At 37.5% G+C, this 23,239-nt stretch overlaps 1 protein-coding gene across 1 annotated transcript in view; it reads right to left on the reverse strand.

Moving 5' to 3' along the window:
• The window catches only part of LOC101911269 (potassium voltage-gated channel subfamily KQT member 1-like), a 510,981-nt gene that overhangs the window by 416,154 nt on the left and 71,588 nt on the right, over positions 1 to 23,239 (reverse strand). The gene's annotated exons all lie outside the window — the stretch shown is intronic.

Raw genomic sequence — 23,239 nt, forward strand, 5'->3', positions numbered from 1 at the left:
AGCAGCAAGTTGAAAATACAGAATAGTATCTACCACAGTACAACACATAGCAGTGAATACCACACACCTAGGAATCCATGGAACAGATCAACTCATTAAATGAAACAGCAAAAGGAAAGCTAAGTTTAGTATACTTCTATTTTTTCGTTCAGTGTCCGTTTCTAAAATGGTAAGAATATATAATAAACACATCAAAACCTAACCTAGAGGTATTTTTGTAATGCTGCCTAGCTTTAACTTTAGATTTCTTATCTATATTACACTAACTTGTTTTTGTAGTGTGGGGAAAAGTGAACTCCCAATTTACAATTGCAGTAGAAAATATGCTTGCAAATGGGTTCCATCACCATTGTCATCCTCAAATAGGCAATGCATACCAATACCAGGACAACATAGCCAGGAAGACTTTGCACTATTCTCTTCTCAGATAAAGGTGAAAAAAGTAGGTCTCCTCTATTGCAAATAATGCCAACTTACTGTTATAACAGTATTATATATATATATAGTGTAAACTAACTGTTAGTTAGTTTTTTCCATATTCACCAAAAAATCCCAAACACAAATGTAAAGATAATCCATACTGTTCCCACACAGTCTATTATACAAAAGTCTCCAGAGAATTGCAGTGGCTGCTTATGTTATATAGAACAGTACCTGAAGTTGCTATTCCTAGGAATACAAACACCAAATAACTTGAATGAAAGGAGATATCTGGCAAATTAAACTGGGAAAACACAGTTACATGGATAGAAATGGATGGTAAATTTGTGTCAGTTTAACATAAAAGGGTACTCGTCCAGCAAATATTTATTCCTCAAATTGTTAAGCAATAGACTATTGTGAAGACAATGCCAAGTAACTGGTGACAGGGGAGAGCTCACAGAGCAGATGAAGATGACCAGGAAAGCTGTAGAGCTGCATGTAAAAACATAGGGCTGGAGAAAGTTCAGATGGGACATAAAAGGTAAGAAACTAAAGCAGTGTTCAAAGCAGTAAAAAGGTTAACATATAAAGAATGCTGATTAGGATAAAGTCTCCTCTACTAGATGAAAGTAAGGGTAGGGGCTTTTCTGTTTGGGTCTTTTGCTTGTTTGGTTGGTTGGTTTTAAAACAGACAACTCTAAAAAACAAGCTTGAGACCAAGTAAATTCCAATCTATTCTGTCAGTGCCACTGTCTTTTAGTCACTCTCAGATGAGAAGTTGTTAAAACACTCTCTTATAACACCCCTCCTCTACTACTCAATGTAACATCTATGAAGTAAGCATAATTTTTTTATTTTTATATGTAAGGCTGCACCTTGACAGAAAACTCAGATGGCTATGCTTATTTTACCAACAGGGAGGAACTACATGTGAGATCACAGCATTATTACTTGTTGTCTTTCTTGTGGCAGGAACTGATATCACCCCACTGCTCAAAATTCATTGTTTTTGAAGCTGTATAGAGAGTCATGGCACTCTGAGGCCTAGACCGATGCACTTTCAAATCCTTACTTTCCTCAGGAAAAAAGGAAACAATGGCTTATGAAAGCCAAAGCACCTGTAAGTGTCTGACACCTGATCACCAGCCAGCCTTTCAAAACCTTTTCAACTTACTATTATTATTCATCTCAGCAGACAAATGGTATTCTAGCTTATTTGAGCAGTCATACTGGAAGAATACAGAATTGGCAAAACATATCATTAGCATAGACTGAATAACTTCTTCATGAGTTATGAGAGCTTTTCTTCATTACTACTGTGGAACTAAAGTGTCGGAGTATACTAGATACAAAAGCTATTTTTATTTTCATTTTTTGGAAAAGTGTTAAAAATCTGAGCTTCTGAAGATGGGATTTTAAATCCTTAATAGGTATTCAAATGCAAGCCATCAGCAAATGCTAAATACTCATATAGTCCCATACAAAACTCTAAGAGCTACAAGTGCCCAGTACAGTTTTAAAAGTCAAGCCACTTTATGTACCTAATTTTAGGCATCTAAATTTATTGTCATTAGAGACATAGCTGATACTGCAATTCTTGTACATTCTCTCTGAATTTGATTTTGCTCCCAGAAGACCTGCAGAATAAGACCAAAATGAATTAAACAGTAGTTTGCTAGCAGAATAGAAACAAAAGAGCATGTGAAAAAGGGAATTGAGGAACAAGAAAAAAATTGTTGTGCTGCAAACATATTGCTAAGTATATTCTAAAGCGTCATGCACTATTGCTGCTGTACTTAGTTACATGTTTGGCTGCAAGTGTTTTAGATAAACTTCAACATCTGGTTTCCTGTGTATCTGATTTGTAACAATCAGCACTCAAAATGCACTAATGCTGACTTTATTTGTTGTACATTCTTTTGTTTAGATAAGCCTGCAGGACAAATTACATACTGACTTACACCCCATGGAACCACAACCACTCTTTACATCTATCAGGACAGCATGGAAATGTAAATGAATACCAACACAAAATTCAAAATCACAAAAGGCATGTATTACTGGAAAACACGTAAAGAGAAAACAAGGAAACATACTTTTGAATATATAAGAAGAAACTGTTACCTACTCAACTGCCTGAACATCTTTGTAAGACCTAGCAAACAAGAAGGATGCAACACATTCACAAAAAAACCACCAAAAATTTTCTACAGTACCATAGTTATAGATCTACTTAAAAAATACATCCAGCACCAAATCAACATCTTTCCTTAAATCAAACATATTAGCTTAGAACATTTAGCAGAATATTTTGTACAAAATAATTTGTAGAGCAAGCAAACATCCATACCACTGAACCTGCGTAATGTTTGGCATTAACTGACAAGCAGGTTTGTTGATAGATTCAGAAAAGTGGCCAGGGACCAATTGCACAAAGAGTTGTAAGTACCTACTCATAGACAGATATGACCTGCCAGAAGAGAACTGGAGATTAATGGAACATAGTAGAGAAGCATGCAGTGTTGGTGCCACTCACTATCTGTTCAGATAGCAAGCTATGATTTCCATTGCACTTAGTTCAGTTCCTTTCAAAAGCATTAAGTTAAGACAGGATTTTCCTTGGCCAATTTAATCTGAGCAAATTATTTTTAAAGGTCTATTGATTGTGAGGTGATAAAAGCATTAATGAAAACATGGAGCTAAATGACAAAGAAAAGCTACTAATCTAGCATTTTAACTTTTACATTTCTGGTTGTATTATACCCAGGATTTGTTTTCAGTTTTCCTCAGGGGAATGAGCCACAATAGAAAGCTAGAGGAAATGGTTTTTAGTTCCTTGTCAGAATAGCAAGCTAAAACTTGTTCCAAAAAAAAAAAAAAAAAGTGTCAGATGTGACTTTTTTTTTTTTTAAACTGTGCTAAATGCTGCTAGCTGTGAGTAAGCTGTAGTCATTCTGCTATCATCATTTAGTCATACTGCATGTTAGACTAATATGAATATTTACTTCATGGCTAGGTATGTGGTCCAACTGCCTGGATGCTTACTTCTGACCTCTTGCCTTTCACAGGAAAAAAGGACACCATATTTCAGGACTGCATACAACTGTGCAAACAAGATAGCTTTTTCCATGTGTGTGCATAACAGCATGTGCATAACTTAGAACCACTATTTGTTGCAAAGTTTACTTCTATGGACTTTTTTCATCCATCTTACTGAGCCAAACAGACTAGAAGACCCCAAAGACAAGGAAGGCAGAGAAACAGGCAGCCAGAAACTGAACCCTAGAGGGGTTTCTCATTTTCAGCCTGAATCATGCATAGAAGTCTCCCTTCTTTTAAGATACAGGGTCTATAGATGTGTATCTCAGGTAGTTAGCCAGGTTTCTACGTGCATATAGAAGTGAACATTGACATCTTTGTTTTAAGATATCTTCTCTCTTGAGCTCTGTTCCTGAAAAATGTAATGCCTTCTTATGCAAGCTATTTCTCCTAAACACAAAAAGCAGGCTTCCAAACTCAGTGACATGTATGCAGTTGATATGGATGGCAATAAGGGATAAGGTCTGGCAACAAGGTTGGAAAACAGATTTTCCTGGTTAGCTGGGGAAGAGGAATATTCAGAGAAACCCACAGAGGGAATTGCACAGCAGATACAGTTCAGCTATTAACTGTGGCACATGGCAGTAGTAGAAGAATTACGTCAGCAGGAAAAAAGCAGGAAGTGACATCAACAGGAAAAAGAACATTTGCGCAAAGCAAAGCACCTACCTACCTATCCTATCTAAGACTTCTCAGACACTGAGGTTATCCTTTATGTGATGAGAGCAGGTACCTCATCTACTCAAACATCTCGCAAAAATCTGTCCTGGAACATATTTGAACATGTTTATTATGCCAACTTCATAATCAACAAGAAATCCTTCCATAACCTTCCTCTCCTGTTTCTTTTCTTCACAGGTTTGCTGGCTTAATACTACATAGTCTTGCATTAAACATATCAATAATTGAGCAAATCTGCTACTTTCTGCAGAGTAACTCCAATTCTGCTGCAGCAGTTTGTTTGTCATTAACACTCGGTGCCTGAAACAGCGCAGAATAAATTGCTGACATCTATTGTCATCAATAAGCTACTTTTCAGCCTAATGTGCAGGAGATGCTGCCACAGCTGATTCAGGAGGAATATGAACTGGACACCTTTGGAAAAACATCTAACAAGACAATTTGTATTCAAATGACATTAAAACAATGTTTCTCAGTATTCTATAGCAATTTTTTTTTTTTTTACTTATTTCAACTTCAAAAATATCTTCTTTTTCTCTTAAGTAAAACTGAACCTTCATTCTATTTCTTATCTGATGATTCTTGCATGTGTATTTTGAACACATTTTCTGAGTTGGAGATACCACCTACACCTTGTGAATGTGTTCAGAGGTCAACTCTCCAAGACTAAATTCAAATGACCAATATTAATGCATTTGGCTTTTTAGGGCTAGCAATACTTGACTGTTAGTTCAGTATTCAGAAGAGCAAAACATACAATAAGAACAGTCAAGAAAAAAAAACAGAAAAGAAAAATAGCTTTGAAAGCAATCCTTCTTCACTGCTTGCCTTTTTTATTTTTTTAAAGGACAAGAACTTGACCTTAAAATGAAACAATTAATAGCCAGTGAAATTTAATTTGGCAGCTTGTTAGCTCTGCAAGGATAGAACTTAACACATACAAACACTTAGAATTAAACACAGGGAATGTATCATGTAATATAAATATGGAGGGTTACTTTCCATTATAGGATTCAGAGCTGCCATTATAATAAAAATGTTTATTTTAAAAAGGAAGTACAGTTTTAGTGTGGCTATTAGAGAAAATAAACCAGTCTGAAAACATTTTTATTTTTCATGACTGTTAATGGTCAAAGTACATAAATTGCAGTGACAGTAAAATTAGAAACATCTTCTGAATTGTTGTCAATGTTTTGACTCAGAAGAATACAAAACCCAGTTATTGTAATTATAGTGAAATATGCTACAATTATTTGCTGGTCAAATAAATTTCTTTGCATGACACAATTGAATCTTTGTACAATTATTTCCCATTGACTAGCAGTTAAGTATGAACTCAAGACATACATTGTTACCAATCTGCTTATTATGTCCCAACCAGAAAAATGCTGTAAATTGAAGTAAATCTTGATACTAGAGGAAATATTTGCCATTTGTCCTAAAACTCAAAGCAAGTTCAGCAAAATAATCTGTAGCTATTGACTGCACTAAATGAAAACTATTCCTGTCTAAAGCTCCAGCAGTTATCCTGTACATTCCAGATGAAAAGAAACTTTATGGGAGTGCTCGCTTCCTATTTCAAATGCATTTGTTCTAAATACTTCTTTGTGAAATGTTGAATGTGAAGATATTTTAGGTAGGCAGTATTCTGCATAAAAGTGTGAGGTTCATCTATCTAAGAATTTAAAAACTGCCATTGTTAGGTGTACCCAATATTGTATTTTTTCTGTTGGGTCTTCAGATGATAGAATTTGAACTGTAACACCTTATAAGCACACACACACACCCCCCCCCCCCATAAGTTATCTTCCTAGAAATGCTGCAAATCCACTGATTGCTTTTTATTTAAAATTAAGTTAATGGAGTCTTCAACTATTACTTCAGAGCTCAACCAGTATATGCATTCACTAATACTACTACATTCCTGCTTTCTCTGCTCATGCAGACTTTTCATTAGGAAATATTGAAAATATTTTTAAGCTTCTCTTAAACTTACTTTTATTGCAAAGAAGTTGCTAAGCTTTTGCTTCTACAAATAAAACACAACTTGAATTCAATTTTTTGAGACTCAAATTACTATCTTTAGAAAGTTAGCATAGTTAGTATTCTACACTCCCAATAGCAACAAAAAAGTTTACACGACAAGGCAACAGTGATGTTTATAACAGAGATACAACTCTGAGTTGACAGTCCCTCTGCTAGAGGCCTAAAATCTTTCATTTCTGATGATATTGTGGAAACACATTTGAATGTGTCCTGTAGCTCCTGAGGCTCAGAGTGACCTTGATTATCCTCTGGCAGCAGGCCATGATTTTTGCTTAGGAAAAAAAAAAAATCAGTGATGGCAACAACCACACTGACAGATGTAACTAGACACACAGCTCCACTTAATGTCTCACCTTTCCTTTCACTAAAGGACCTGTGTGCAAGAGGATGAAGAAAGCTTACTCTAATTAAGCACATCGTGCACTTCCCAGTTTGACTGACCCTCTCCCCCCATAAAATGCATCTCCATAGAGCATAGTGTGCTCCTCTTGAAGAGATGTGCAATGAAGGCCTGAAAAGCATAAACTGAGAAAAATCACTGCTAGCGCACAGACAGCCAAATACAAAGGTCAGTACATTATGAACTGGCTGTAGTTTCTGACGATCCCAGAAATCTGTATGAATGCTGAATTTGAGTGACTTGACTACGATCAGCATCTTCAGAGAAAGTAGATACTATACAAATCACAGCAGATATATACTTTTTTACCCTATCAGTCCCATTACAAGACTTTTGTTCCATCTGCGCTTTATTAAGCCACGTTACTGAGGAATGAGACACAAATTCATCTTTTCTATGTGTGAAAGCGACATAGCTCAGCTCTTAGTGCCATTATCTCATGATTTAGAATAAACATTTTTGTATACGCTCAGCTACAGATGTATAACTAACAGAGGCAACAGGGGGCAACAAAAAACCCAGACTTCCATGATACTGTCTTGATTTCCAAACAATTATTTTTCTTTTAACTGAAAAAAAAAAAGCAAGTGTAATTTGTTTTCTAAACATGACTAACTTTCAGATATATTGTCAAAAGGACAGAAACAGCAAACATGATTAGGATGGTGGTCTTTGTGCTACTGAGTGAAGAAGTTCTGCTATTTGTTAGCAGGCAAACTAGACTTCCCTTGCAGAGCATTATTTTAACTTTTCTGTAGCATGAAAGATTCAGATATCACTCAGTGTCTTAATTCAGTTGAAGGATCCAAACAGCATTTCCCAGCTTCTATCTTTGGTCTTAAAACATGCTAGGATCTTATAATAACTGAAATAAAATTGTTTCTAGAATAACTTTGTTAGAGCCCTTGGGTAAATTTCTTCAGCTTGTAAGAACTCACAGAAAGTTATGTTGATTGTTAAGTAAACTAACACACGCATTTATAGCTGAAATTAAAAACATTGCTCAAGACTGAGTTTCTCTTGTAGGGAAAAAACAAAAAAATCAATCAGCCCTGGCAAAACTTTCCATCAGCAACACTGTTTTGTAAGATGTTTTAGACAGCTATGGAGTACTGTCTCCTTTTGAAGTAATGCAAACATTTGACAGTTTCATCAATACCTTGAGGGGTTCTCCCTAAATTACTTGAGCTTGATTTTCCTCACAATAGATTTCACAAGCCTTTGCTGCTGCCTGAGTGCCAAGAAGGACCTCTGAAGAAAGCACCATATTACTATTACTGTGTCCAGTGGATAGAGCCAAAAGCACACCTGACTTGAGTCAATTATCTGAGCATGGGTACTAGCTCCTTGCCATAGCAAGACTGGGTTTTGAAGACAAGTAAAGGGACTTTGTTCCAAAACAACTTCTATTTCATTCAGAGACTAGGTTAGAATAGAACAGGTAATTCTGCCTCTACCTTTACCTTCGGCAAACCAGATACAGTCTACATAAAGACTATTTAAGACTCCTCAAGTGTTGATTCAGGAATGGTTTGAAATTATAATCACTTTGCTTCATCCATTAAATCTGGACAAAATAAATTACTAATTATATCTTTCTTGTAAGTATACGTGGAGGGGTAGCAGGATTCTATGGTCATTCAAAAGCCAACATATACATACCATCCTGGAATGGTTTCCACTTTTGAACAACTGCTGAAACAGAAAAACCAGCTGGATTTTCCTAATATCAGATAACAGCAAATCAGGACAAACTGTATTATGCACTGCCTTGTCTCCAACAGAGGTGAAGAGCAGATGCACAAGAACAGGGCAAATATATAGTGCTAACTTCACAGAGAACTTCTGGTGTTCTGCAGCTGTGGAACTTTCCAAGTCTGAGGTGGTACCCAAGAATTCTTGACAGGTCATCTCACCCATTAAATTTGTTCACGTGTAGTTCAGAATACATCACAATTTGTTTACACTGATTATAGTACAGATCTGAATGTGCACTTGCACAGTGAATGGAAAATTCATTCACTGGCCTCAAGGATTATTAATGTTGCTATGGGGAAAAAAAAAAATGACACTAATCACGCCATGTCATACCCTACCTTTACAAGGTTGTAAGTAGAGTGAATATCATTCCAATAAACCTTTATAGGAACATATTACAGACTCTGGAAGTAAGAAAGGCATAGCCCAACAGGCAAATTTCTTCTTTTTAGAGGATAAAGGTAAATACTTATTACAATCCTAAAGCATTAAGACCCAATATTTACACTGCCATGTGGACTCTTAGCATCATAAAGGCTACTGGTCTGTAGTACACAAAGCTTTTGGAGATTTGCTTTCAGACCAGCAGGGAAAAATAACACCTTGTTCCCCATCACACACACACACACACCACCCCACCCTTTCCTTTTCAATGAGGCTCTTGTGACATTACTTCCTTGCTCTGAGCATTGATTATGTTCTTCTGTGGGGGAACCTGTCCCAAATGTTCCAAAAAATCCATGCCTTACAAGTTGGCTTTCAAGCTATAAATGCTTTAGTGTTCTCTTATCCAGATTTGGACACAGTTCTTTTTTCATCTCAAACAGTTTTAAATTAGGTTGAAGTCACAAGTGAAGGGAAGATCTTGCTGCTTGGTTCAAAGTACTGACCACTTCTGGCTTTGTAAACGTTATTATAATGATGATATTTGCTATCATGGCAAAGAGGTACTTACTTGACAAGGACCTGCTTGTGTTATGCCAAGATGTAATCACTCTCATCCAATACTACAAGAGATTCACAGCTAAAACCTTAGCACTCTCCTGTTCCATTCTGAGGTCCTTATAGATAGGCAGCTAGCACAACATACTCTATTACTTGCAGTTTAACACAGGTTAAGTGAAAGCTGGCAGCATGGAGACAAACTCAACACCCTTATTTACCCTGGAGTAGTTGTTCAGTTGCAAAAGCAACTGTTTAGATGAGATCACTGAATTTTAAGAGAATCTTTCTACAACAATTCCTTCATTTTTTCATGGCTAAGTCATCAATTTCTTTGGAGAGAGTTTCTTGGAAAAAAAGCTACATTTTCATCATTTGAGGTGGGACACATTTGCACTACACAAGGGAGGATGTGCAAGGCTAAGACATTCTATCTCCATGCAGCATAGTTTCTTCAGATGGCTGGCAGAGAAGCTAACAAGATAAACATTGAAAAAAAAATCTCTCTGGCAATTCCACCTCACATAGAAAAGAATTACATGATCCAGTCACAGCAGCATCTAAATGTAGGAAGGAAGAGAAAAGACTGTAGATGTGTGATTGCATCCTATGAAAGGAGAACACTAACATACATCCCACGTTGGAGAGGGAAGATACAGAGATGGAGGTAGAAGAGAGCATCAGAGATCTCCTTAAGCCTTACTCTGAATTCAATGCTTTAAACTATTAAACAGCAAACTTGTTAAAATTAATTTTTGGTGGATTTTTGGTGGTTTTTTTTTTTTTTTTTTAGAAATTGCTACTGATGCAGATTTTATGGACACCAACTTAAATTGCCTTGCTCTCTGTTTGTAAAGAGAGGTTCAAAAAGCATTTCTGTCCTCAAGACTGTTTCCACTCCAAGCAGAGCATGTCTGAGTTTGGCATATACTATATGCGTTTATTTATCTAGCAAAAACATCTTTACCCTTTTAAGAAGACTGAAGCAGAAGACAGCAAATAATGTAAATTGAGGATCTTTACCAGGCAAACCAATTCCCCATAAAAACTGCCATCGTCATCTTATCCGAGTAAATCTCTATCATCTAAAACTGGTGTCATTCATATGACATGTGAATAGGCCTACTGATTTATGAAAGTGATTTTACCTTATTAAAAACAGTGCAACTGCAGAACTTCCAGAGATACCATTTCTCCAGCAAGAAAAGGAAAAATATCAGTGTTAAGAAGTATTTTATTACTCTAAGGCAAGTCTCCACATACTATTGCACATATACCTTCTGCTCAGGCTGTCTAAATTCATCCCTGTAAACCTTAAGCTGCTGCCCCTCCCCCTGTACACCAAGATCTAGTGCAATCTCTTTATTTTACAAGGTTATAGAAACAGTAGCCAATCTAAACCCTTCAAATAAACAGCAAGAGAAACTTGTAGACTTCTATCTAGGGCTTCTGACACATACTTACTTCATGATACCTCACTCAGCACAAACTAATCTAGGATAGACTCAGGTCAATCTGACCTGAAATGGAACTTAATTGAGTTAATACAACGAGGTCTAGACTATCCCATTGCCATGGTCCGATTCACCCCATTAAAAACAGAATGAAAAAGCCACTGTCAACAAATACTGGCATTATGCTGCTTAAGAAATTTTTTTGACAACTGGAATCAAGTTCTGAGAACTCAGCATAATATAATACCTAAAGGAATACAAATGGATCCAAAGGGTCAGAGCAGTCACAGTTTATGTACCCATGAAGCAGATTCAGGACCAGATTGTGAGCAAGCCAGAATTCCTGGAATTAGTTATCATAATTGTGTTACAGATGCTCTCCCCGTAATTCACCTCAAAGATGAAAAATATATTATTCTCCTTTTACAGAGGAGTTTAAGTCCATGCCAACTACACACAATGCTCCTGTTGGTGAGACCCCATGCTACAGACCATAGTAAAAATGAAAGAGAAGAAACCCCAGGAGGTTTTTTTCCTTAATGGTGGATTGCCACTGCTGGAAGATGCTTAATAAAAAAATACATTATTAAAATACATAATAAAAAAACCTGTGGTGTTATACATTTCCAGGGTGGGTACTTTTCTGCTGTATTGGGTAGCACCGATTGCATCTGTATTTTTTCATAATACAAGGCAGTAGGGTGCCATATAGGAGTCTTTCCTTCCATGCTAATGTCAATAAAGCAAAACAACTCCCTAACAGAAGTGCAAAGCAGAGAGGAAAGGACGTCCGAAGCATTTCATCACCCATTCCCCCTAATTCTGTGAGCCTTACCCCCAGAGGAATTCCCATAGAAATTATTGCTAAGTCAGCTAGGATAGTCAGTGCAAATTTCTCTGCAGGATAATACTAAGGAAGAGGTTTTCCCAGAGATACGTTTACTCCATTAAAGTTTCTAAAGAGGTTAATTTAAGTGTTCTTCCACAAGTGAACAGGATTGTTCAATATATTGAAAAAGAGTATACATTCCAGTTTTTCCAGTTTCCCTTGTAAAGGAATGCATTGTCCGCGTGAAACATTGCTTAAACACATTAGTGATTTTTCCACATATCTCCCACTGAGTGGATTTTTAACAATGGTTAGCATTTTGTCCATTATTACTATCCAATTCAGTGATTTCTTTAGTTTTATTTAACAGAAAAGTCATGTGAAAAGCAGTTATCAATAGCTTACTGTGGAAGTCCAACACCCTAGTCCTACAAGAAAGACTAAGAATTTTAAGGAACACCACTTGTAAGACCATAGGCAGCAGCTTTTTACATCCTCCAAGTTTGCTCATAATTCAACACTGCACTCTAGCAAAAAAAGTAACAAGTCAAGCAATGCTAAAGAGTTCAGAATTTGGCCCAATTTTAATCAATTCAAATAAGCAGTGTTACTCACTTAGAAATTTATTAACTCTGATCAATAGATTTCATACAACAGCTGCACAAAATCAATGTACAATGCAACCTATACAAAGCATTGCAAATGTTTGCTCATTAGGAAATTACTCTTGCTTCCTCTTTTCTTTCCAAAAGATAACAACATTGCAAAAGATTGTTTAGCCAAGTCTTTTAATGCTAAAGGTGCACTAGCTGTATGTACACAGCAGATTACTGGACATTCCAAATCGAAGGGGAATCAGTTCCAGATGTTTTCTGCTGATTAAATTCAGCCCAAGCAAGGTTACGTAAATGACAAGCAACTGCTTTTCTTTTTTGCAATAATCATAAAAAATACTCTTATTTAGAGTTCTTGATTGCCTCTAACTGGCAGAAAGATGGGACAGCACCTATTTCCCCAGATTTTCATTATTAAGGAAAGACTGGACAGCCTTCAGAGCAATTAATTCTTTTCACTTCTAGTCTGTCAGATCTTAGGCAGATCAGGATTAACAGGAAAGATAACAAAAACTAATCTTTGGAATGCCTTAATTATGTATATCGCTAAGACACAGCCACTCTGATAGCATATACTACTTTCTACTGAAGCAGAAATAAAACAGGAAAATGTTAGTGTCACTAGAACCAATCACGGCAGGGTGCAATACTGGCACCACCCTAACAACCCACCACTCCATTTGAAAAGGATAGAAAAATACATTGGTTTCAGGTTCTCAGACATAACATTCACAAGAACAGTAGAAAGAAAATCTTAGCCAGTAATAGATACAGCAGGTATAAATTCAAAATTATTCAAGTGTGAAGACTCACGATGTAACAGCAATCGAGACCACTTTAAATGTGGGGATTGCCTAGCTATATCTGGCTAGCCCTCTGGAGAGTTTTTGAACGTTCACTTGCAAACAGCAAAGATCATTGTCTGAGAGTGGAATGTGTCAGTTTTCACTGCATACAGAGGTTGAAGCAAAGTTTTATTAGACTTCTCTCCTCCTATACTCAGACATACAGAGTTTTTTTAATACCTGATAAGATTAAACTGACAGTAATGTGTAGAAGTCACTCGCACATGTATCTTTAAGCAAGCTGACAGGCCAGATTTTCCATCACAGCACTTATTCTAGGTGCTGCATAGAAGAATTTCCAAAGCACAGAAATAAAAGGAGAGATTTCCATAGATTTGTGGTTAGGAAAGTCTAGAAAGAACACCATGAATCCCTGTATATCAAAATTATTTTTAAAACATCATCTGATATGAGACTGCAAACAGACATATCAACTTTCTGTACAATTTTAGTTTGGTAACACCTGGTTATTTAAACAGAGAGCTAAACCAAGAAAGAGAACACTTAATTTTTTCTTTTCGATTTAAGTAATGGCCAGTATTGCATATGTATCTATACACATACAAACACACCACACACACCCCAAAGAACCAGAGTTTATTTTACTTCTAGTTCTGGAGTCTTTTCAGCTTTCATACAAGGTACAATATGCCAAATAATGTCTTGAAAAGCATGTAACTCACACACTCAAGACAAAAAGTGTATTAAAAATAGTAGAAGTATATTTACTATTCCACCCTTTAAGCAGAACTGGTTAAAAAAAATATAGCTTTATAGCTTTTCTTTTTTAACACAATGCCCTGATCTCCCACAATAATGTTTTGTCATTCCCACCAGAAAGGACAAGTTTTGGTAACTAAGAAGTAGCTTTACATTCTGTATTAGATCACATATTTTCCCCACAAAGCATTCACTACATTTTCTGCAAAAATCAGCTTCTCTTCTTGCAGAAGCTGACATTCCCGATGACCACTCCTCCTTGTTTATGCTAACAATAAACAAACATGTAAGCCTATGTTTAATACTGCATTGACTAATAGCATTCTTCACTTCTGTAATGCTGTGTCAGTCTAAAAACACTTCATAAACAATTAAGACTCACAATATCTTTGTGACAGAGACAAGACTTATATTCATTTAACAGATGACGCAACTGAAGCACAGCGAGTTAATTGTCTGCCCAAGGTCACATAGCAAATCAGTAACAGAGCTAGCAACAGAATCCAGGAACACTGACTCATGCTGTGCTCCCTCCTCAACAGGACAGAAACCTTCTACAAACAGCCTCAAACACCAAAACAGGGTTTCCATTGCAGTCTAACAGCCCCTTACTACACATACTGGAGCTTTGTCATTGTCTTCCATTCTCATTTTAACAGTCTCTAGCCACCTCTGCTAATTTTGTGGAAAAAAGGAGTTTGACACAAAAGTTGTCAATCCTCTGCTTTTTACAAAACTAGTACACACACAGGCAAAAGAGGAGGCAATGCAAAAAGTTGCCCTTATTTCCATTTATAAGATGAAGTACCCACTTCTCACCTTCAGTGAGTAGGCCCTGAGGTGGTACAAAAAGGCCTACGCTTCCATACAGTCACTAGTGAACTGCAATGGAAAATTTCAGTCTACAGTACTCAGTTGCTCTGTATGTTACTGCTGGCCTTAGCACTGGTTGGGTTTCCCCCTCCTTCCCTTTTGCTGTACCTTGCTATTTTGAAATTAAGTTACTGATGTTTGAAGTTTGGTCTGTGGCATGATGGACTACATATTTTGAGCTGCACTGGAGTGAGTCCATTGCTACCTCACTGAAACATTTAACGAGATAACATTCTAAAGCAGCAGTGGTGAAAAAAACCCGAGTTGTGTAGCATGTTTATCTGTGCTTTTAAAGGCAAGTTTCATAGACTGTTTCCCCAGGCAACCTCCATTTATATATTAGCTCCCCATTCCCTGATGCACAATCTGCATTATAATTCTTAATATTAAAAGTTACTTAACTGTTTGCAGCACAATCAAACTAGCTGGCTGCAACAAGGCTTTACCTTTGGCCAGGTTCTACTGTCTGGGCTGTATCTCCTTCCTCCAGAGGACAGACCACACTGCTCCTTCTCCTCTCCCACACTCCTCAGGGTATTTAACCACTGAGCAGGAGCGAGCTACACCTGCACATCATCCATGTCAATCAACCCGCTGCTGCTGAGGCAAGGCCACAGCTGCATGTTATCAATGCTAACAAACCCACTGCCTTCATTCCTCTACACTTAACTAATTAGAAAATTGTGGTCTTAACCAGAGTTTGAGCTCTCCATAAGAGAACCCTTGAATCCCAAACTGCTTTCCCCTCCATCCCCCCCACCCCCTTCTCTCAAAGGCTACCCTCACTTCCCCAAAAGAATTTGGATCATATGACCTCAAGAAGGGCAGGTGCTGCACTGCTATGCCATAGCGGAAAAGGCTCTGCCTACAAGGGCTCATTTGAGCACAATGCATACCCCCCGTGCTATGCAGCGAGGAGGTTCTCTCTTCCACGCTGTGGCATCTGTACCATAAACAGCTGGTTAACAGACTAGAGATCAGGTCAAACAGCTGCCTTTGTACTCGGTATCAAAAGTGGAGACAGATCACTGCAGTAAATTAGTGAGATACAGGATTAGCAAGGGAACACGAGACAGGAGCCAATTGCCTGAGCATTGCTGCCTCTGTGGGAAGCTTACAGGCAGTCTCCCAAAGTGCTCCCAGCCACTTCTGAGTTAATACCAACTGCATATTGAATAAAAATTCCTCTAGTCCATGATCTCACTGATGGGATTATTTGATAGCATCAGGCTCAGAAACCTCTCTAAATTTATTTCTCAGTTAAACAGTGAACCACTGGTAAATATTTCATGAAGTATCATACTCCCTCTTACAGTAGCCTGAGCTAATTTTCTAGGCCACAATCCAGATCATGTGTTTAGGCACATATAAAGGATGAGACAGGAAAGTATGGCTCAAATCAGTGTGTAAACTGTCTTTTGCCTCTATCTACAGCACACATTGCCACATCACAGATAAATTTCCCCATGTGATTCAACGTGATTGCTCCTGACCAATTCATGTTTACTATTACTTGTTTCCTTATTACTGTCTGGGGTTTTTTTGGGGGTTGTTTGGGTTTTCTGTTGTTTGTTTTTTTACAGCTAGTTTGACCACCCCAGCATTGTTCCAGGAAATAAGCTTTCCTAGAAATGGAAATTTCTCATCCCTTCCAAAGCACAAATTGCATGCACTTTATAGACCCATGCATCTCACAAGCCTCTTCCAGTCCTGTTAGTGGCTCTCAGGCAGTTTCTGATCACTCTTTAGCTGTTTATTTCACAAGCCCAGATAATTAGAAGTAAACTGGCTTCAGGGTATCTTTCCTAATCCTTTCTCTTCTGACTTAATTTGCTCCTCACTGAATCATTAGCCACATAATAGCAAATGACAAAATTTGTAGTGTCAGTTTTAGCAAACTCAGTGTTAATTTTGAGTCAAAAAAAAAGCATTGACTATTTCCTGACATCATTACTGTATTTACACTTATCATTTAGGTTGGAAAAGACCTTTAAGATAATGATTGAGTCCAACTGTTCATCCATGACCACCAAGTCCACCACTAAACCGTGTCCCTAAGCCCCACATCTTTTGAATACCTCCAGGAATGGTGACTCAAACACTTCCCTGAGCAACTTGTTCCAACAAAATTTTTATCTCAGGTTTAGGTCATTAAAAAAGCTCATCATTTACCCAGATTGTTCCTACCTTTCCTACATTTGAAAAAGTGACAGCTTGGGATATTCATGTGAGCTCACTAAGGAGTTCCTATGACTCCCAAACTCTGTGTTGTCCTGTATTAGCACTGCTAGTAACAGGGCCTAAGCTTTGTACTGAGTTTGCAAGACCTAGGGAATAAGGCTCATCAGGCCTGATTTAGCTGTGACAGCAATTTCTCTAATTGACCAGGTGTGTATATCTAACTTTCATTTATCTTTGTGTTGTACAAGCATAGTTTCAGATCTACAGTAGTAACAGCAGTTCTAGTAGAATGAGAAATTTATACCTAAATAATGACAGTTTATAGAAATACAGGCTGGGTAGAACATTTCAGACCTTTAGAAGTGGAAACACAGCATGCAGTGTATAGAATACAGGCAGGAGATAAGAGACAGGTCACAGGCTTGGCACTGGAGACCTACAACTATAAGCAATTCAGTAATAAAGAAAAATGCAGTCCTGAAACAGGACAAAACTGGGTTTAAGGGTAAAAAACCGGGAATACTATCTGGCATACATGAAGGGGAACATACAGTATACATTCAGATGAAACATGGAGCTGCACACTGATTGAGGAATACATAAAAGTGTGTTAGGAAACATTTGTAAGTGACCCCAAGCAGATCCTCAGAGAGGAATGAGGAACTGTCACCACAATCATGTACCTCCCTGTGAAGGACACTAGATTTGAACAACTCATTGTACCACTTCCCCTTGTCCCCCTGCAGCAAATGAAACCTTAGGACCCAGAGAAGCACAAATGCTAGGAAATACATAGAAATTAAGTCATATGTGTTACAGTTTAAATTGTGGTTTTATTATTGCAACTTTTAAAATATGCAAAAAGTTTATTGCCTTTGATTTTTTGTAACACTCTAGATCTGGACTAGTGATTAGGTTAAGATTTCAGTTATACTAGCATTGTAGTCTAGTTTTACTTTTATAACATGTACTTCCTCTTGCTTAGAGAAGACTTCAAGCATGACACTTTAGTCTTGCTTCCTACTATACCTTATTAATTCTGAGTTTCCATTCTTGAACTCCAATAACTCCATTTCACTTCTCTCTTCTTGCCAAGGCTAGTTAAGCCTGTCATTTTATAGGTGTTCTCCACACACCTTTTATACATTCTAATCAAAATCTCTAGCAGTAAGACACAAAGGTAGAACAGTCCTTTACTTCCACCTTCTATATCAATGCACCAGAATAGTAGGCTTTTCCAACACACTCTTTCAGACAGATGTCAGGAAAACCCCACGAAATCCTCTATTGTGAGAAAATTCTGCTGGTTGCTCAAACGTAACAAAGAAAAAATTATTTCCTGCCTCTATGGTCAACAGTTGACTTCTCCCTTAACACCACTATGACAGGGTCTTGGATTTTATTCCTTCATTCTCCAGGAACTTACACAACAAGGCTGTCACAATGTATATTCTGAATTCAAAAGCAAAAATTATCAGGGCTACATCAATACTGTGAATTAGCTTACCAATTCACAACCTGCAATTTGTTCGGTTAATTTAATCTCACTGTAAAAACCTGTCTTTGTTTTATTATTAGGCAACATGTGGACTCATATACAATTTGTTTGCTTCTCTAATTTTCTAGATTAAGGTTTTAACAGCTACCTGAAAAACTTCTGACAACAAAACATCCTATTCTGGGGTACGCCCCTCTTAGCAACTCAATTTTTTATTTCTTCCCCCCCTGCTTGCTGTGCATCAATAGGGTCTTATTTTCCAGTTCTAAAGAGTCAACTTTACCAGGAACACCACTACCACTACTGTGTGGTGGACTGGACTTCTGCTGTTCATTTGGGGTTTTAACTCCATAGCATGACCTTGTCATTCACCTTTACTTATCCTAAGCAAACATCATTATAAAGTCTGACTAGAGACAGAAATTTTCTTTTGCTACTGAACAGTTAAATTCAGTTTTATATCACATCTGAAGTTAGCTGGAACATTTTCAACTACATGAAGTTTCATCTAAATGTATTGTCTTTGAAACAAATTTTTTTTCTGTATTAGAAAAGTCAAACCTCAGTTTCACCAATATTACTAATCAGAAAAATTTGAGGGAGCTGCAAATACCTTCTCTCAGTATGCACTCCCATGGTCTCTGGGACCAACTGACAAAAAGTCCCTGCTCAGTCCAGTGTGACCAGCAATCTAAACTCTGGTCCTAAGTCAGGCAGATCAGGGAGCTGAATAAATGCAGAACAAAAATAAATTTTTAAGCATCAAAAGCTGCCAAATTTAATCAGAAGCAAGAGCGAGTTTGGCAGAGGCTTCCTCTCAGCCTCTCTCTCCTTCCCATCCCCAGTTCTACCATCCACTTTGGTCATGCAAGGTGAACCATGGAATACACCGAAAAGTTCTCACTCGGGACAGCCAGGACTGAAAGCTTTCTGGTAGAGGCATACAGCAGGTATGCTTCCACAATTCTTACTCACAGGCAAGTACCACTACTACCTACAAGTCCTGAACTGACTGACAAATTTAGAAGTTAAACAGTGCTTAAGTATATGCTTAGTATAGATTCTCACCGCAAAACCACCAGCATCTGCTAAACTCCCCTTATTAAAGGCACAACTTTTTCAGAAGCATGGTATCTGGATACTTTCTCTTGCTAATTTGGATCATATCTTTATATTTATGCTTTTCTGACTTACTGACAGTTACGCAGACCTTCAAAAGCTTTAGTGTTTGCTTTATTCTCTTAATTTCAGCCACATGTTTTTTCTCACCTTTCACTCAGCTTGTCAGCACTAGAATCTATGAATCCACTTCATTTAAAATGTTTGCTTCTTTACACGCACTGCAGATCATAACCCATCTACACCACTGAGGGAAAGCAGCCCTTTCCCTGCACCCCAATGGAAATACAACCAGTTTATAGGAACAACCAACCCATTACTAGATGGGTGAAATCTGTAATGTCAGCATCCAAACTAGCATTACAGACAGAATAAATCAACATTAACACTATTACAGAATTTATATAGAAAAACTTACAAAGGTATTACAGGGGTCATTGAAAATTAGTTCTCTCCCCACTCCTGATGAAAAGTTACTCTTGTGCAGTTTCACTTTAAATATGTCTGGGTGTGTGTGTGTAATATGAGGAATATGTCAGCATACAAGAAACTCCAAAAAAGCAAACAGAAAAGCACAGTGATAAATAGGAACATTTGTTTTTACCCCAGCAGAGATTTATCACAGAGAGTCCTGTGACTTTGACGAATCTTACAATAATGAGTTGTATATACAACCTACAATAACTGACAGAATAATATATTCCATCTGCTGGAGATGTCCCAGAAGGCTGACCTTCAAGGTCCAAAAACTTTCACGTTTTTATAACTTTTTCCTCCCTAATAAAAAGCATTATGAAACAGCTATTCAGTTCATTTTAAGAAGCATACATTGCAGGGAATAGCCATTATCTGGAGATGAAACTCAAGTGAATGTAAAAGATTTTAGTTACATTCAAATGTTACTTTTATTTCTTCTATTTCCATCAGTCTTTACAACTTGCCACTCACTCTATCGTAAGTAACTAACATCCTAATACTTAAGTGCCTTTGTTAAATCTTACCAGGAACATTAAAGACACCAGAGAGTTTATACATCTCTTGTCATCCTGATAACAGACCCCAACGCAGGGGAGCATGTATGCAACAGTTGACAGAAGTACAGGTAAAGATTTATTTCACGACTGTAGATAACAGTTACAGCTATAATCTCAGGTGAGGATGAGATCACTGAGTGTTTTTAATCACTAAAAAAATTAAACTGTACACCTTGGTATGAAGAGTTCCTCAGTAGAAGCAATAGATATCCATGAAAGAGTATACTGCACTAAAGTATCTTCAGCATCAGTTATTTTCCAGAATTGTTTTTCCAAAAATCAATGTTTGCTTTAGAAAGAAATTGAGAGAACAGCTAAATAGCTTCCTCATTTTGAGAGGTTTGATTTCATACAAGGAAACTATTAATGCAGAAGACTTCCAGCCTTTCCATTCCTGCAAGGATGCCAAGTTCTTAGTGTTAGAGCCCTACGTTAGTCACACACAAAACCCCATGCTTGGTGCAGAACTAAGTCAGGAACTGTTCTCCTTTTAAGTTATCAGTGTTTGTGTCAAGATTCCATCATTTATGGTATGTAAAGATTCAGTTCCTACATTCTGCACTGTTCAATACATGTTTATTATTACACATACACAAGTATCTCAGAAATCTTAATGCTGATCATATCTATAGCTTGGCTTTAAGGCTTCCCTCTTCTCAGACCCTCTTCAGATAGAAAGGAAGGCATTTTTTCCTATCTTTGAAAGATATGCCTCTTAAGCAAGTTTTGAGCAAGCCAAGAGGATGCCGAGTGGACATGGACACATGAACAGAATATCCTAAGAAAAAAAAAACACATTTTAATGAAAAAAAGTGTGCTTACACAATCCAGTTCCTGAATTAAGGTAAACCTCTCCATCAAGGAAATTTTGACTTTATTTCAGTCTATTTCTGCCCAGAACAAGGAATTTTCTTAGTGGGACTGTTATTCTCTTGGCTGTGCTTGTCAAACATTTGTTTCAGGACTCCCTACAGTGTCTTTCACATTTGATCACTGCAGCAGACTAGAAGAACTGTTTTAAAGCAACAGCTCTGCTTCTTCTAGGTCAGGCCTGTAGAACTGATCTAATTCAACCTCAGTTTGCCATCATCTGTCAAACACCACCCCCACAACCAATGAATAAAATATTCCACTATAACACTGAAATAGAAACTGGTATTGCCCTTTTCAATTACTTTTTTTATTATTTTCTCTGCCTTTTCTACTTCCAGCTTTTTGAAAGAAAAAAATACCCCAATTTACAGGCTTGAAGCCTAGTACTTCCACTTCCCAAGAATAGAAGCCTATTAATTCTGGCAAGGAGAACTTCACAGAGAGAAATCAGGTTTAAACTTTTGAGGTGTCAAGAATGTTCAGTCAATTGAGCAATTAAGTTTGCCAACTACATTCCTGGAAGCTTTGTAGCAGAAGGAATGAATCGGAAAAATCAAATGAAGTGTGACTTACCCCTGACACTGGCTAAGGCAAAGTGTGAAAGAATGAAAAAAATAGATAAAACTTAATTGGTAAGGGAATAATATGCATGGCTGTCTCCAAACAAGAATGAATTAGACCAGCTATAGGTGTAACCAAAAGATATTTTCAGAAAAAGTGGAAAAAATTCTTTCATATTCCTCTGTTACCAAACTGTCAGGCTTGTCTTTTTATCTCCTCCCTCTGATGCACACAGCTTTGCTCAGATTAACTATGGACATTTAAGGAACATAGTTTAAGTGAATAAATGTGCACTGGCAGAGTCATGAATACAAACATAGTCTTTAGCATCTTAACTGACTTCAGTAATATTACAAGTTACACAACACTTCACGGCTTCTGTCCAACACCAACAGATACCACAGTATCAAAACATGCTCAGCAAAATCTGCTGTTACATGGTCGGCAGGGGAAGCTGCACAGCTTTGATAAACATGCTGAGAACGAACATAGTATTCTATTAAGAGACATACAGTTAAGGTAGAAACTTTTTTTATATATCACACCCTTCACCCCCTTTCCCAGAACCCTATAAAAACACTGGAAATTACAAACAATACCACCACTGCTCAAAAGCATTCTGACCTCAAAGTGACAGATACAAGATCTATATAAGATTATAAAACATAAAGAAGAACTTGAGGTAATGAAAACCTCCATCAGTGAAGGAAAGAAACTCTTCCTCCCACAATGGCAGTTCATAGCTATTAGTTGCATGAAGCAGAGGTTTGAAGGTCTTTTCAAATCCCTGTGAGATCCAGGTGTTCCTACCCCTTAGGGGATGTGTCTCAATATGCCACAGCTCTCAGATCCCTGGTATTCCATTTCTCTCTGCTCTAGCATAGATTACAGAAGTTGCATTGACACTCCAACGCAGCAACTCTGTAAAGTCAGAGCAGGCTAGTGAAACTCCTGCCTTTAATTGTGTTCAGTATAGAAGACACTGCATATGCCTTCTGGGAGAAAAAGAGTACTTTTTATTAAAGAAACCATCACATCAAGGCTACAGCTATGCCCTCTCCAGGCTGAAATTTTCTGTTTCATTGTCACATGAGAGTAGCAATTTTATAGAGTTGATGGTCAGGTTTGTCAAAGACATGAAAACCTAGGTCAAAGCACCACGTGATAACATGCCTTTGACTAGAGACAGCACCTTTGGCTATCTCTGTTAACTTGGCAAGGCTTTGCACACATCTAGGTCTGACGGCTTATGTTCCATACTATGGGGAAACAATCTCCCTTTTATGCTA

Source organism: Falco peregrinus, chromosome 6 (assembly GCF_023634155.1).
Source record: "Falco peregrinus isolate bFalPer1 chromosome 6, bFalPer1.pri, whole genome shotgun sequence".
Lineage (NCBI taxonomy): Eukaryota > Metazoa > Chordata > Aves > Falconiformes > Falconidae > Falco > Falco peregrinus.